Genomic DNA, 13,125 nt, shown 5'->3' on the forward strand with positions numbered 1-13,125 from the left:
AAAGTTCAAAAGCATCTGGTCTATCTCCTTGCTTATTTTACGGTCAAGATATAAAGATAGAGTTAGTTGTGTTAGTTATGTTATGTTAGTCTAGAGATACCTTCAGCCTTGGTTATTAGGACTCTACCTTTTAAAGATAAGTCCCTCTGTAGCCATTGATTTAGTTTCTTCTGGTTTTTTTTAATAAGAGTTAAAATTGATTAAGCCTCTAGACTTCTGATCCTTTGTAATGGTTATGCCTAAATATGTAAGTTTGTCTTTTACTGGAATACCATAATATGACGGTGTCACACAATCTTTGACAGGCATGAGTTCACATTTCTTAATGTTAAGATATCGACCAGACGCTTTGGAAAAGGATTGTAATCACATTGATGGTTATGGGAATTTGGTTAGCTTCTTTCAGAAAAAGTGTAGTATCGTCAGCCAGCTGGCTTTCAATAATTTCTTTACCAGCTATGGAAATACCTTGTACAGGACTATTATTTAAAGACTTTTCAAGAAGTTGGGTGATTAATAAAAACAGGTACGGAGAGATAGGACAACCTTGCCTAATTCCTCTCTTTAACTCAAATCTAGGTGAGGTGCCATATTTCAATTTGATAGAGCTGTTACCATTTGCATAGAGAGTCTTAATAGCCTTACAGAAAAAATCCAAAGCCAAGTCTCTCAAGGGAGTGGAAGAGAAACTGATGCTCTACTGTGTCAAATGCTTTATAAAAATCTAAAAATAATATGAAGCTATCCTCAGTTATTAGGTCTGAGTAGTCAAGTACGTCTAATACTAGTCTGACATTGTTAGAAATATGTCTGTTCCTCATGAAGCCAGACAGTGTTTCATCAATGATTGCATCCAGGACTTCTTTAATTCTTTTTGCAAGTAGTGAGGCTAATATCTTGTAGTCATTATTAAGAAGACAAATTGGACGCCAGTTATCGATGAGCAGCACTGTCACGGTTTTCCTTAGGTGAAAGAGAGTCAGACCAAAATGCAGCGTGGCTATTGCGATCCATGTTTAATGAAACAAAGTAAAAACACAAATCAAAAACGTAACACGAAAACCGACCCCAGCCTAATACTGGTGCAAAGTAACACAGAGACAGTAACAAGGACAATCACCCACAAAATCCAACACCAAACAGGCTACCTAAATATGGTTCCCAATCAGAGACAATGACGAACACCTGCCTCTGATTGAGAACCATATCAGGCCAAACATAGAACTAGACAAACTAGACATGTAACATAGAATGCCCACTCAGCTCACACCCTGACCAACCAAAACATACAAAGCAAACTATGGTCAGGGTGTGACAAGCACTTATTTTTTAGGTTTTAGGTATCAGTGTTATTAACCCCTGACTCATTGTAGGAGGGAGAACATTGTTTTTAATACTCTCTAAAAAGACTTCAAATAGGAAGGGAGCTACTTGTTCAGAAAATAATTTGTAAAATTCTGATGTAATTCCATCAACACTTGGTGATTTATTGTTCTTTAGATGTTTGATAGACTCTATAATCTCTTCAACTTTGATGGGTTCATCACACTGTTTAGATTCTATATCACTGATAGAGTGAACATTATTCAGTGAGTTAAAAAAAAAAATCTGTGGATTCCTGACAGTACATAGAGCTATACAATTTTCTGTAAAAATTGCTGGAGTATTTAGCGATTAATTTTTGGTCATCTGTAATAACACCATCAATGTTTAACTTATGGATAGTGTTATTTTTAGAGTGAAATTTCTCAAGTCTAAAGAAATAGGATGAATCCTGTTCTCCCTCAATCCATTTTTTCCTAGATCTAATAAAGGCTCCTTCTGCTTTTAATTTATATATATTATCCAGTTTATTTTGTAACTCAATTAGTTCCATCTTCTCCTCCCCCAAGAGGTCAGCTGGGGACCTCTGAGAAAGGGAAGTTATCTTAATGATCACCTTTTCCTCCTCAGCTCTTCTGGTCTTAGCAAGATTACTACCATATTTAAGATATTTGGACACCTCAAATTTAAAGAGCTCCCAGTTCTTGCAATACGATTTTTCTTCACAAGCCCTTTCCTAAAAGTGTGAGAGCAGATCTTTAACCTCAAATGTAACTATATCATTATTTAATAATGAGCTATTTAGCTTCCAGTAGGATGCTCTACCAAGGTTCATATCAGGGGTAAATATTTTGATATCAATGTAAATAGACTTATGGTCTGTGAGGGGAGTAGTACAAATATTTGTAGGAACACACTCACTATCAATACATTTGGATATAAGCCAAAAATCTATTCTGGATTGTCTGGAGCCTGTTTTGTTACTCCAAGTGAATGATCTTTCGGCCGGAAAACTCTCTCCAGATCAAACTTTTCCATAAAAAGTATTAATGTCACGTTCTTTCAAAATCGAAACCAGAAGCAGACCAGGACAAGGAGAGTAGGAAGAAGGTGAGTATTTATTTACAAGTGAATGTGAATGGGTAGATATATCCAGGTGACGTAGCGGGCAGCGGTGATGAGTTGATGGGAGTAAATAGGTGGATCCAATGGGGTAGCGGAATCCTCCGACGACCAGGCGGGAATGGGGTAAATGATCCGGGTGAGTAACTGAAGACAGAACAAACGGAGGTAAGTTTAAGGAAAGCAATACATAAAAAAAAAAAAAAATTCTATCCAACTTGAGGCTGATACTATGGCACAACATACTGTTCATGGCTAACGATCCAGCAGGGAATGGATGTCAGGTCAGAGCTTTTGAAGGGGAGAGGTGATGATCAGGACAGGTGTGCAGATTACTGATGGGATACAGGTGCGGGTGAACATCGATCTCCCAACAAGCTAATTCGCCCGGCAATCAGACAGGGTGCGTTCCAGGACATCGGGAACACACTCCAGGACAGAAACACAGGCAAACACAGACTCAGGAAGCGGGATTCGTGACAATTAAACCCAAATTCTGATTGATTGGCCTACCTGGGGGCCATCTATCAGTTGAATTATCTATTGTAATGTTAAAGTCCCCTCCTATCAATAATAACGAATTGGGAAATTTAGATAACCAATGAAGTATATGTTTCTCTATAGATTCAAGCAACTCATCATTCTCATGTTTGGTGTTGTACCCGTAGAACTTTACAGTAATGAGTGTAATGTCATTGTAACTGATCACAAGACAAATAAAGTGACAAAAAGGGTCACATTCCGAGTGTAGAATATTACCACCAAAGGTATTTTTCATTGTAGTGACACCAGCAGAGCGTTCAGATCCATGGGAAAGCCAAATATCGTTGCCCCACTGTGACCTCCAGAAGTTGGCATCAGCCAAAATTGAGTGAGACTCTTCAAAAAAGAAAAAATCTGTTTGAAATTGTTTAGCAAATAAAAATAAGGCCTTGCGCTTCACACTGTTTCGAACCCCCCTAGCATTAAGAGATAATATAGACAAAGACAAAACAACAAAGATTATATAAAAGTATAAACTGTAGTAGGATGAGTCAAAGACGTAGGAGCAGTGAACGTAAACGATAAGGAACCGAGATTTGCACCATTTAAGTCAATTTAAAGTGAAAATAGCTTATTCCATAACCTTTGAAATTCAACTCAACTGGAAATTATGTTCAAGACCAAACCAAGGGTTCTTGTAGTAAGAGAGACTAAAAACCCTCTTTAGTGTAATCAGGAACTATTCTGAGAAATAAAACAACAAATCATAATTTAAATAAAGGGGTACCTACTATTTTAAGTACGTATGAAAACTGATCATAAAATAATTGAATAACAAAATGTTTTACATATAAACGTTCCTAAGACCTTTTTTGGAAATAAGTATTAATAACTAAATAGAACAATAGCCGTGTAAAGTCAGAGCAGACCCGTATGCCATTTAAAACAGTATCTTAGTTACTGTATACATAAAACATAAATTCAGCTTTCAATCTTCTTCGTAAGTTTGTAAACAAAATAGGACTTCTGGTCATACAAGAACAAACTAATGAATTGAAATACCTGAGTATTCCTGTAAAATAGTCACCTGATGCTTGTTAGGTAAACCACATAAGGAAAATGAGAATACCATGGCTGACACCATCAACCTGTTCCTTCTGGTGAGATTTTAGGGAGGAATATGGATTTCTGAACCGTTGATGAAACATTTACATTTACATTTAAGTAATTTAGCAGACGCTCTTATCCAGAGCGACTTACAAATTGGTGCATTCACCTTATGACATCCAGTGGAACAGCCACTTTACAATAGTGCATCTAAATCTTTTAAGGGGGGGGGGGTGAGAAAAGGATTACTTTATCCTATCCTAGGTATTCCTTAAAGAGGTGGGGTTTCAGGTGTCTCCGGAAGGTGGTGATTGACTCCGCTGTCCTGGCCTCGTGAGGGAGTTTGTTCCACCATTGGGGGCCATAGCAGCGAACAGTTTTGACTGGGCTGAGCGGGAACTGTACTTCCTCAGTGGTAGGGAGGCGAGCAGGCCAGAGGTGGATGAACGCAGTGCCCTTGTTTTGGTGTAGGGCCTGATCAGAGCCTGGAGGTACTGAGGTGCCGTTCCCCTCACAGCTCCGTAGGCAAGCACCATGGTCTTGTAGCGGATGCGAGCTTCAACTGGAAGCCAGTGGAGAGAGCGGAGGAGCGGGGTGACGTGAGAGAACTTGGGAAGGTTGAACACCAGACGGGCTGCGGCGTTCTGGATGAGTTGTAGGGGTTTAATGGCACAGGCAGGGAGCCCAGCCAACAGCGAGTTGCAGTAATCCAGACGGGAGATGACAAGTGCCTGGATTAGGACCTGCGCCGCTTCCTGTGTGAGGCAGGGTCGTACTCTGCGGATGTTGTAGAGCATGAACCTACAGGAACGGGCCACCGCCTTGATGTTAGTTGAGAACGACAGGGTGTTGTCCAGGATCACGCCAAGGTTCTTAGCGCTCTGGGAGGAGGACACAATGGAGTTGTCAACCGTGATGGCGAGATCATGGAATGGGCAGTCCTTCCCCGGGTGGAAGAGCAGCTCCGTCTTGCCGAGGTTCAGCTTGAGGTGGTGATCCGTCATCCACACTGATATGTCTGCCAGACATGCAGAGATGCGATTCGCCACCTGGTCATCAGAAGGGGGAAAGGAGAAGATTAATTGTGTGTCGTCTGCATAGCAATGATAGGAGAAACCTCGTCCTCTGACGAAGTAAGCAGCCTTCCCCTCACTTCGTGCTATCTTGATCGTTGGCCACAACTTGTTCCTTCTTTCTATGTCTTCCGGGCTGAGATGCTCGGCGAAACGCATACCATGGCTCTGGACGAAGGCGTTCTTCCTAGCAGCTTTCCAGTCAGCATCCCTGTAGAATCTGGTAGTGAATAGGATGATGATACCCCCGGGTCTTGAATCGTTTTGCTGTTGCTTCTTGCCGAGGCGATGTACAATGTCGATGGTATCACCAACTTTGTTCTTCTCTGCAGGCAAAACTTCTTGGCAGATACGGATAGCCTCTCCTCGCACATCTTCATTCTCCACCTCTGGCAAGCCGTAGAGTCTCAGGTTCCATTTTCTTGTGTGTTGTTCCAGATCAGTGAGACGTCTATGCTAGACATTGTTATTCTTTTCCACCTTTCCACATTTTTTTTCAACTTTTGCCACTCTCGTTTTCACATCATTAATTTCACCACATGCAAACTCCACAGTCTTTTTCAAGCCTTCGATAACCATGGTGTTCGCGCCTACCATTCTCTCAATGGCGTCACACCTGGAGTTGATGAGTAGGGAGAGGGTAGCCACGATGTCAGAGTTCATGTTGGGTTTTTTGGAGGGTGGAGGTTTGCACGGAGTAACCGGTGAAGAGGGGAATTCGTCATCTTCAGCATTCGAAAGCATGATATTATCCATAGGCCAAGTGTAGATATGGCAGTTGTCTATAAGCACGTTTCTCTCTTGTTGATTAGCAATAGAACGGCTAACTTTTTCCTTTCTTTTTTTGTCACGACTTTGCATGGACATGCTGAAATAAATGATCCAATTATCATTCCAGTCACAGGAAAGGTCTTTTTTTTTTTTTTTTTTTTTTTCACAATCTTGAGCTCGGTAAAAAAGTGTCTGTTCAAGCAGCCATCACCTCCCGTCCTACTTATGTCAGTACACTCGTATTATGCGTTACGGAACGTCTATTCGATCAAATAAACCTCACGTAGCAAATAAACCATACATTTTTTGGTGACCAAATTCGACACTCTCTCATCGACCTGCATTCAAAAACTCCTTCCTTAGTCGGCGAAAAAACACCACCTACTGTGGAGGGAGACAAATCTTCAGACGAGTTTGGGCTCTCTCTTCCTCTTCATCTCTGCTTCAACCAAAAGCCACTCCGGCTACGAGCAGCCCGGCTTCTTTGAGTGCAACGGTTTTAGGAACCCTCTTGGAATTGGTGTAGAGAAGAACCGTCCCACTACTTTAAGTCATGGCCAAAGAGTTTGGCCTCTTCCCCGGGTATGGTTTAGGAATAATATAATTACGAAAAGGCATATTACTTATGACTGTTAGCTAACTATCTATGCCAAGTGGTCGTCACTGGTTACCACAGTCAAAGTCATAAACCCCGCACATTTCTACAATTTCTCTTCTTAATATCTGATTTTAAACCTAATCTCAACCCTAACCTTAACCACACTGCTAATCTTATGACTAATCTTAAGTATTTGTAACTTTTTAAATAAATAAAACGGGAGAAAGAAAAGTGGAGGCATATAGCCTTTAGTTCAGTTTTAGCAAACAGTATGAATTGTGTGGTAAAAGCAAAGGTGTGTGGTATTTTAAGCAAAGGTGTACGGATATTTCTACAGTAGTGGCCAAATATATTGGCACCCTTGCACTTTTCTTAAATAATTCCCTGTTTCTTCTCAAATAAATTGAAATAAAAAAATACCAAACGTTGGTCTCCACACCTTGTTATTGGATTTTCAGCATTGCCGAATCCATTTTATTTTTGTAAACTTAAGTTTAGAATTTTTATTTTGAAAATAACAGTGGGGTAAATGACTTAAGTAAACATACTTTGAACTAATATTTAAGGAGTCTTGGGGGGTAACAGAACTTTACTTTGCTATTTATATTTTTGACAACTTCTACTCCACTACATTCCAAAAGAAAATATGTAGTCTTTACTCTCATACATTTTACCTGACACCCAAAAGTACTCGTTACGTTTCTAATGCTCAGGCAGGACAGCAATATGGTCCAATTCAAGCACCTATCAATATAACACATTGTCATTCCTGGGGTGGCAGGGTAGCCTAGTGGGCGTTGGACTAGTAACCGAAAGGTTGCAAGTTCAAATCCCCGAGCTGACAAGGTACAACATCTGTCGTTCTGCCCCTGAACAGGCAGTTAACCCACTGTTCCTAGGCCGTCATTGAAAATAAGAATTTGTTCTTAACTGACTTGCCTAGTAAAACAAAGGTAAAATAAAAATGTAAAAAATCCTACTGCCTCTGATCTGGTGGACTCACTCAACACAAATACTGCGTTTGTAAATTATGTCTCGGTGTGAGAGTGTGCCTCGGTCTGTCCTTAAATAAATAAAAAACAAGAAAATCATCCCGTCTGGTTTGATAAATATAAGGAACTTGATGTATAGCATTTACTTTGACTTGTTACTTGTATTCAGGTATCACAATTGAGTACTTTTTCCACCACTGTGACTTGTTAATAGTTTACTCCATGTGTAACTCTGTTGTCTGTTCACACTGCTATGCTTTATCTTGGCCAGGTCACAGTTGTAAATGAGAACTTGTTCTCAACTAGCCTACCTGGTAAAATAAAGGTGAAATAGTTAAATAAATAAAAAAAGACAAATGGCATGGACAAAATTATTGGCACCCTAGGCTAAGTTGCACAGTGTGTGTGTGTGTGTGTGTGTGTGTGTGTGTGTGTGTGTGTGTGTGTGTGTGTGTGTGTGTGTGTGTGTGTGTGTGTGTGTGTGTGTGTGTGTGTGTGTGTGTGTGTGTGTGTGTGTGTGTGTGTGTGTGTGTGTGTGTGTGTGTGTGTAATGTTGTGAAGCCTTTCATTGCTATTCACTGTTGTGAGCTATCAAGGTCATTTTAGGGAATAGAAATGAAGGAAGGCGGGAAATAAAGTTAATATTTTCTGTTTTTATTTGAATGATGTGGAGGGAATTGACCTCACTAAACAGGTAAGAGAAATGAGAAAGGCAAGGAGAGGTAGACTGTCAGTTAACTTTTTTCACCATTTAAGTAAAGCCTACTAATAATAAGACCATACATTTTGATGTAGACACCAACAGGACTTATTGTCCCCTTTGCCAGACCTATATGATTTTCATATACAGTTGAAGATGGAAGTTTATTCACCACCATGCCACGGAGCTCCACTATGTGTTTCCAAAAGTTGGTCCTGGGGCCACCATTGTTAATGTTGTAAATGACTATTGTAGCTGGAAACGGCAGACTTTTTAAGGAATATCTACATATGCGCACAGAGGCCCATTATATTTTTAAAAAATGCCTTCCTAACCATCTTAAATAAACATGCCCCATTCAAGAAATTTAGAACCAGGAACAGATATAGCCCTTGGTTCTCCCCAGACCTGACTGTCCTTAACCAACACAAAAACATCCTATGGCGTTCTGCATTAGCATCGAACAGCCCCCGTGATATGCAGCTGTTCAGGGAAGCTAGAAACCGTTATACACAGGCAGTTAGAAAAGCCAAGGCTAGCTTTTTCAAGCAGAAATTTGCTTCCTGCAACACTAACTCAAAAAAGTTCTGGGACACTGTAAAGTCCATGGAGAATAAGAACACCTCCTCCCAGCTGCCCACTGCACTGAAGATAGGAAACACTGTCACCACTGATAAATCCACCATAATTGAGAATTTCAATAAGCATTTTTCTATGGCTGGCCATGCTTTCCACCTGGCTACTCCTACCCCGGTCAACAGCACTGCACCCCCAACAGCAGCTCGCCCAAGCCTTCCCCATTTCTCCTTCTCCCAAATCCATTCAGCTGATGTTCTGAAAGAGCTGAAAAATCTGGACCCCTACAAATCAGCCGGGCTAGACAATCTGGACCCTTTCTTTCTAAAATGATTTGCCGAAATTGTTGCCACCCCTATTACTAGCCTGTTCAACCTCTCTTTCGTGTCGTCTGAGATTCCCAAAGATTGGAAAGCAGCTGCGGTCATCCCCCTCTTCAAAGGGGGGGACACTCTTGACCCAAACTGCTACAGACCATCTATCCTACCATGCCTTTATAAGGTCTTCGAAAGCCAAGTCAACAAACAGATTACCGACCATTTAGAATCTCACCATACCTTCTCTGCTATGCAATCTGGTTTCAGAGCTGGTCATGGGTGCACCTCAGCCACGCTCAAGGTCCTAAACGATATCTTAACCGCCATCGATAAGAAACATTACTGTGCAGCCGTATTCATTGATCTGGCCAAGGCTTTCGACTCTGTCAACCACCACATCCTCATCGGCAGACTCGACAGCCTTGGTTTCTCAAATGATTGCCTCGCCTGGTTCACCAACTACTTCTCTGATAGAGTTCAGTGTGTCAAATCGGAGGGTCTGCTGTCCGGACCTCTGGCAGTCTCTATGGGGGTGCCACAGGGTTCAATTCTTGGACCGACTCTCTTCTCTGTATACATCAATGAGGTCGCTCTTGCTGCTGGTGAGTCCCTGATCCACCTCTACGCAGACGACACCATTCTGTATACTTCCGGCCCTTCTTTGGACACTGTGTTAACAACCCTCCAGGCAAGCTTCAATGCCATACAACTCTCCTTCCGTGGCCTCCAATTGCTCTTAAATACAAGTAAAACTAAATGCATGCTCTTCAACCGATCGCTACCTGCACCTACCCGCCTGTCCAACATCACTACTCTGGATGGCTCTGACTTAGAATACGTGGACAACTACAAATACTTAGGTGTCTGGTTAGACTGTAAACTCTCCTTCCAGACCCATATCAAACATCTCCAATCCAAAGTTAAATCTAGAATTGGCTTCCTATTTCGCAACAAAGCATCCTTCACTCATGCTGCCAAACATACCCTTGTAAAACTGACCATCCTACCAATCCTCGACTTTGGCGATGTCATTTACAAAATAGCCTCCAATACCCTACTCAACAAATTGGATGCAGTCTATCACAGTGCAATCCGTTTTGTCACCAAAGCCCCATATACTACCCACCATTGCGACCTGTACGCTCTCGTTGGCTGGCCCTCGCTTCATACTCGTCGCCAAACCCACTGGCTCCATGTCATCTACAAGACCCCGCTAGGTAAAGTCCCCCCTTATCTCAGCTCGCTGGTCACCATAGCATCTCCCACCTGTAGCACACGCTCCAGCAGGTATATCTCTCTAGTCACCCCCAAAACCAATTCTTTCTTTGGCCGCCTCTCCTTCCAGTTCTCTGCTGCCAATGCCTGGAACGAACTACAAAAATCTCTGAAACTGGAAACACTTATCTCCCTCACTAGCTTTAAGAACCAACTGTCAGAGCATCTTACAGATTACTGCACCTGTACATAGCCCACCTATAATTTAGCCCAAACAACTACCTCTTTCCCAACTGTATTTAATTAATTAATTTATTTTGCTCCTTTGCACCCCATTATTTTTATTTCTACTTTGCACATTCTTCCATTGCAAAACTACCATTCCAGTGTTTTACTTGCTATATTGTATTTACTTTGCCACCATGGCCTTTTTTTGCCTTTACCTCCCTTCTCACCTAATTTGCTCACATTGTATATAGACTTGTTTATACTGTATTATTGACTGTATGTTTGTTTTACTCCATGTGTAACTAACTCTGTGTCGTTGTATCTGTCGAACTGCTTTGCTTTATCTTTGCCAGGTCGCAATTGTAAATGAGAACTTGTTCTCAACTTGCCTACCTGGTTAAATAAAGGTGAAATAAAAAAAAATAAAAAAATTATCAGCAACTATCACTCTTGTGTTCCAATGGCACGTTGTGTTAGCTAATCCAAGTTTATCATATTAAAATGCAAATTGATCACTAGAAAACCCTTTTGCAATTATGTTAGCACAGCTGAAAACTGTTGTTCTGATTAAAGCAGCAAATAAACTTGCCTCTGTCAAGTGTCTGTGTTCTTTTGCCCATCTTAATCTTTTATTTTTATTGGCCAGTCTGAGATATGGCTTTTTCTTTGCAACTCTGCCTAGAAGGCCAGCATCCCGTAGTTGCCTCTTCACTGTTGACGTTGAGACTGGTGTTTTGGCGGTACTATTTAATGAAGCTGCCAGCTGAGGACTTGTGAGGCGTCTATTTCTCAAATGAGACACTCTAATGTACTCTTGCTCAGTTGTGCACCGGTGCCTACCACTCCTCTTTCTTTTCTGGTTAGAGCCAGTTTTCGCTGTTCTGTGAAGGGAGTAGTTCACAGCATTGTACGAGATCTTCAGTTTCAATTTCTCACATGGAATAGCCTTCATTTCTTAGAACAAGAATAGACTGACGGAAAGAAGAAAGTTATTTGTTTCTGGCCATTTTGAGCCTGTGATCGAACCCACAAATACTGATGCTCCAGATACTCAACTAGTCTAAAGAAGGCCAGTTTTATTGCTTCTTTTATCAGAACAACAGCTTTCAGCTGTACTAACATAATTGCAGAAGGTTTTCTAATGACCAATTAACCTTTTAAAATGATAAACTTAGATTAGTTAACACAACGTGCCATTGGAACACAGGAGTGATGGTTGCTGATAATGGGCCTCTGTATGCCTATGTAGATATTTAATTAATAATCAGACGATCTCAGCTAAAATAGTAATTTACAACATTAACAATGTCTACACTGTATTTCTGATCAATTTGATGTTATTTTAATTGGCAAACATTTTTGAACGGCAGTGTATGCCTTTTATTTCAATGCATGTGTAGGATTTATCTGGCATAGTTTGCATTTGTGGTCAGCTGTTTTATTCACTGGTTATTTTCACAGTGATGGCGGTATTTGAAGTCAGCCTTGTTGTGACTTGGTAGCGTGTATTATGCATCTATTTCATGTTGCAGTTCCACAAGTAGAGTTAATTTATGAGGAGGTTGATTAGTGCTTGAAATTGTACACAGAGTTCCACAGGCTTTAAACCTAATATATTTCATGCTTGGAGTCATTTTTGTTTGTTTTTGCTGTTCTCCAAAAATAATTTGAGAGATTTTGCCATTCCCTAGGTTTAGCTTAACTGATGCCACCACATTACAGATTACTATAACAGTGAAATTAAGCAAAGATCTTTTAAAATGATCTTAAACAGACCCTTGGACCACCGACAATGCAACCTTTTTCATTGTTTTATTTGAGTTGATTTACATTTTTTTTGTGGATGTCAATTTCCACGAGCCCACACAACACAAAAATGGTCCAGCCCATCTGTAATTTACCAGAATTGCCAAATAGCCAATGTGCCCCTGGCTGTGATAGTTGTAAGCTTAATTTATATTTTTTCAGTAATCTAGTGCAATTTTGGTTTCATATATTGGTATGAAAATAAACACATCTGAACAACTTGCTATTTAGAGCATTTCCCCAAAATACATGTCCTGATTTTGGCTTCAAAGACTATAATAATTGTCGGTTATAATAAATGTTCAATGTCATGCAGTGACATAATTATAATTGAGATAATGCAAATCTTGAATGATTACTTAGTTGGGCTAACTATTTTTTACTTCTTGCTATAGGCCTACTTCATCAGCATCCTCTGCTTGCATCCCTAATTCCTACCTGTAGCCTACAACAACAACAAAAAACATACATTTCGGGGGGCACACTGTTCTTATTGTACTTCAGTGGGACACACTTGTGACTTGAATGATGCAATTAATGTTGCACATTTAAATTATAAATAGAGAATGCAATGCGAATGAGAAAATTCACCCTGATATTTTAAACATTTAATTTGGTACTCGAGGTACTTCACGTGACGTGTCAAGCCTCGATATTAAACACAAACAAATACTGGTTGATCATAATTAGGCACGTCTCTCCATTACTTTGTGTGAAATTGCGCAAACTCAAAAAATGATGAATGGATACCACTGAAGTGTCTAATTATCCGTACACAATGTTCAAGCCCCAAGTTCTGGGACATTTGTGCATA

This window comes from Oncorhynchus keta, chromosome 2 (assembly GCF_023373465.1).
Source record: "Oncorhynchus keta strain PuntledgeMale-10-30-2019 chromosome 2, Oket_V2, whole genome shotgun sequence".
NCBI classification, from domain to species: Eukaryota; Metazoa; Chordata; class Actinopteri; order Salmoniformes; family Salmonidae; genus Oncorhynchus; species Oncorhynchus keta.